Below are 5,146 nucleotides of genomic sequence, written 5' to 3'. Positions count from 1 at the left end.
TATATATATATATATATATATATATATATATATATATATATATATATATATATATATATATTTCTACATATATGATTAGGTTTTCCGTTGAATATGGTAAAATAAAGCAACACACGTTCATGTAAGTTCTGTAAATACGAAAAGGACAGCGTGATTATGTTAGTGACGATCGTCTCTGCAATATCGACATTGTTTGAGTTCGTCATTGACTCCAGCATTCCCTTAACACCCGACTACATCCGCGCAAGAGTGCCGAAGACAGAGCTTTTTTTCTTATCACGGTTTCTTATTACGGAGGATAAATAAATTGTAAATGCAGACGGAATCACGGACGCGTGTACAAAAGCGCCTCGATAATTGCGGCACGTAATCGCGCGCGCACACACCGCGGTAGGCACGGCTACAAGGTTACATGATCGCTCCTCCGACCGATAATAATGGATCGTTACGAAATCAGCGATTTGCGGGATTGTTAGCAACGCGCGGTACTCGTCGATCGCGCACCGACGCGCCGTAGTTTGTATTGATGCGAATTCCAGGCCGCGCTTACGTCGCGTTGCGTTTCCACGAGAGAATGTCGCGTGAAAGTGCAGCATCGCCGAATTTGCGCGCAAACACACGCGCGATTACGCCGAAATCGTTGCATCAGGTGGGATACTTTGAACGATTACGCAAATTGCGCCTGTACACTCTCGCTTTATCACGCACGGTTCGAGATATCGTGCAATTAAATGGATATACGAAGAGAAGATATACGTTTTGATTGAAGAATTTCTAGTTCTTGTGGATCGAATTCAGTTCTTACAAGTAAGCCTGCCCAAAAGGTACACTCCGATTTTTTTCTAATTTGGCACAAATGTACAAGTACAAAAAATGTTTAGGTCATATTTTTTCATTTTAACCCACTTTGAGTTTTACGGGCAGCTTTCTAATGTTCTCACTCCTATCGTCAACATGTACAACAAAAATGCATAAGAAATAAAATTGATTTGAGAAATTATTTTCTTTTTAATTTTTTACATGTTTTGTTTAAACATTTTATTATTTATATAAATAATTTTACACATTTGACTTTATATTCATAATTAGCAAACCAAAAAACGCCTATATCGTATTCAGTTTTATTTCTTATGCATTTTTGTTGCACTTGTTGATGATGGGAGTGAGAATATTAAAAAGCTATAAACTGCCCGTGAAATTCAAAGTGGGCCAAAATGAAAAAAATATGACCTAAATATTTGTTGTACTTTTACATTTGTGTCACATTAGAAAGAAATCGGGACGTGCAGTTCGTTCATTCAATTCGTCATGTTAATTCAAGCGATCTTGTTTTCTCCGTGCGGATGTTTAACAGCAGAGCATAAAGGATACGGTGTATCAGCGCGCGTGTTATCAATCAGAGTATCGTATGAACGCTGACACGATAATACACTTGAATTTATCCCGCGACGCTCAACGTGACACCCGCGTGATCCGACTCATCGTTAGGCGCGGATAAAGGCCGAATAATCTCGCGATTCGCGACGAGAGTTTCCCGCGCGAGAACTCCCGCGGCGCGATGGCTGATTAATACCCTTTTCTATCTCTCTTTATCTCCTTTCTTCTCCTCCCTCTCTCTTTCTCTCTCTCTGTCTCTCGCGTGGCGTTCGAAGCGAGCAAAGCCCCGTATGATGAAACGTGAAAGCGGTAGCCGCCAGTAACCGACTCTTTTAGGGCTTCGGCGGATGGTGCGGGTGTGTTGCATCCGAACAATGAATTACGCAACGCGGGCGCGTTGGAATACACACGGCGGTCGCCTTCCTCTCTCTCTCTCTCTCTCTCTCTCTCTCTCTCTCTCTGCCGCTTCCCCTTCTCTCTTCCTCTCGCTCCTCTTCTTCTCCTTTTACAGACAAGTAGGCAGGCAGGCGCGTTCAAACCGATATTACATGGTATTACGCGGTACACTCGCTCGCGCGCGCATTGCATTAGGCAGGAAACGCGAAGAGGAGTCGTTATATCGCGTCGACCCGCTTCAGGCGCGCCCCGGGGAACGCCCGAACGCTCGTCGACAACGGAGAGAAGCGGAACGCGCTCCTGAAAATGTCAGACATCGAGCGAACGCAATATACACACGCATACACACTCTCTCGCGTTCGATAGGCACGATATCCCACGTGGAGCCGCTTCCTACGTGACTCTCCGGCACTCCAGTCGAAAATACGGTATCCGATAAAGCGGAACGAAGCGTCGGTATCGAGATGCGATCGAAACTCTTACGGTGTTTCGGTACACCGTAGGCACCGCCGAGGCTGTAGACTTTGAGAATATCACTGATCCTCGACGGCTATAAGACGCTTTTTCTACGAGTTCCTGATACTCTCCTCGCTCTGTTTTTTCTTCTCCGCGTATCCGTGATCTCACGGGTCTACTTTGTAGTTTGTGTAGCAGCAAGAAATCTCTTCAGGTCTGGCTACCTAAAAGCGAATTCATATCTTGGCAGAAAAGCCGAGAACAGAAAGGCAGAAGCCAATCAGCACTGGTCAGATGGTAATCGACAATTTTTGTCTTTCTACTAGCCTGACTTCCGATTGACTTCTGCCTTTCTGTTTTCGACTTTTCTGGCAAGATGTAAATTCACTCTAAAGGAAGCTTAACATTTTAGAAGAAAACAGAAAGGCAGAAGCAAATCAGAACTGGTGGTTAGGTAAGGTGACCAGATTTCCCAGCCCTCAATTCAGGATACTTCATAAATGTGTGAAGCGGAGGGGAGGAGGATAAAAGGAAAATTATTTGACAATCATTGAAAATGATGGCAAATCGATGTCCCGAATAGCACTCGAAAAAATTCGGGACGTCTGACACCTTAGCTGTTTGTGTCGAGAAGGGAGGAGATTATTTCATAATGATATACTTACGATATGTCCTGACGATCGCACGTCGTTGTTTTCGGCACTCTAATACTTAGGCCCGATCTACGATAGATGGAGTAAGATGAAATGGAAATAATTTATTTCGCTTACTCCCTTACTCCAGCTCCTTACTCCAGCTCTTACTACTTAATTCAGGCTTATTCCATGTGATGTAGACGGGCAAACTTTTATTAGAGTAAGGGAGTGAGCGAAATAAGGCCCGATCTACAATAGATGGAGTAAGGAGTAGGAGTAAGACGAAATGGAAATAATTTATTTCGTTTACTCCCTTACTCCAGCTCCTTACTTCCAGCTCTACTACTTAATTCAGGCTTACTCCATGTGATGTATACGGGCAAACTTTTATTGGAGTAAGGGAGTAAGCGAAATAATTATTTCCATTTCGTCTTACTCCTACTCTTTGCTCCATCTATTGTAGATCGGATCTTATTTCCGCAAGAGACTCACAGGACACAAGCGAAAGACATATGAAATACGGAGCGTTGTGTCCATGGCAGTTGCTCGGCATGAAAAGATCGCAGACGCACGCGCTGTCAGTCATGTACACCAAAAGTTCATTAGCGTGCCGAAAGTGCATGCACCAGTGATGCGAACGAGGTCGCGCGTCTACAACGACGCGATCTGTACGGCGGACGCCTTAACCACTTGCTCGAGTTAGGGGCTGAGCACAATAAAAGGAATAAGGAATAGAGAATCGAGAATAGAGAACAGGAAACAGAGAATAGGGAACAGTTCAATATTAACCTTCTAACCGTGTTCGTTTCGGGTATACTTTGACCATGTTCAGAGTCTAAATAGACCCAATGGTGAGAACTCACTATTTAATTGGCATATATGTATTTTTTTATATCTTATTTTAGCATTATATAAAGTAATTTAGTACAATATATACTGACTTTTTCTAAAATAACTCGAAAAGTCGCGAAATATCACATTTGTATTTAGAATATTACAAAAACTCAGCGAACTTTGAAACTGCTCTGGGTCAAGAAAGACCCAGAGCACGGCTAGAAGGTTAAAACATGAAACTTAATTCATCAACACAGAATAGAGGAACAGAGGAATTCCATATCTTGTTTCCAGTATTCCTTATTCCTTATTCTCTGTTCCCTGGTCTTTATTCCTTTTATTGGGCTCAGCCCCTTACTAACCACTCTAGACCAATCGCGTTTGTTTCGCACTACACTGAGAGAAAAGACTGGTAACTATAACAAATTGCATTTAGTTACATAAATTCGTTGAATCCTTAGTAACTAATACTAAATATGATAATAATTACCAAATATTTAATATATAGGGAATATGACGTAATTGCATTCACAGTAACATCAATTAAATAATTTAGTAATAATTACATAATGTTAAATATTTAATATGAAATATATTACAGTTATGAACAGATATTTGATAATTGTTATGAAATTGTTATATCTCATGTAATAAAAGATTCAGTAGATATGAGTTCTATTTTGTTACCAGTGTAAATATGTTTTGTTGTAGCACAACGAAAAATTCATTCATTTGCAGCTATTACATCGTTTCAATATCTATTATTATAGATGGTTGGTTGAACCTACCAAAAATTTTGTAACTATTACAAAATCGCTTATTTTGCTCAACTATTCAATAAGTTTTATTTACCAAATATATTCTGGAAGCAACTAAATTTTACTTCTGTCACATAAATAATTTATTTTACAGAACTAAATTAATTAATAAGTATTGCCATAGCTTTGGCTCGCTATATTTATGTCTACCATTTAGTAATAGTAACCAAATTTTGATAATATTTATTAAATTCTTCTCTCAGTGTACGAGATTGTCATCGTGGTTATTCAATCTAGGCGTTGGTAATGAATCGCGCGAAATGCTCGATCTTTTCGCACCAAGCAGCAGCCATGAGCACACATCGATCCACATCGCTCCGCGTTTCTCGCGTCTTTTATCCGTCGAAAGTGAGTCTCGCGCGTTAATAAGCCTCGGGAGTGTCGAGAATAATGATGTGCTCGTGAAGACGTCATTTGTAAATAATCTTCTCCTCGCGGTATATGCAGCCGGTGTTTGTCGCGCCGACGTCCCTTACATTTGCTAAAAACATCGACTCGCTCAAGTAGCAATAGAATCAAGCAATCGTCGGATTTATTAAGTGGGAATTAGAAATGCGATGACAATTAGAGAGAAAGAGAGAGAGAGAGAGAGAGAGAGAGAGAGAGAGAGAGAGAGAGAGAGAGAGAGAG

Source organism: Odontomachus brunneus, unplaced genomic scaffold, assembly GCF_010583005.1.
Source record: "Odontomachus brunneus isolate Ranch 3 - 2012 unplaced genomic scaffold, Obru_v1 Obru_scaffold_177, whole genome shotgun sequence".
NCBI lineage: Eukaryota > Metazoa > Arthropoda > Insecta > Hymenoptera > Formicidae > Odontomachus > Odontomachus brunneus.
The sequence above is the reverse complement of the archived record's forward strand: the minus strand, read 5'-3'. Positions refer to the sequence as shown.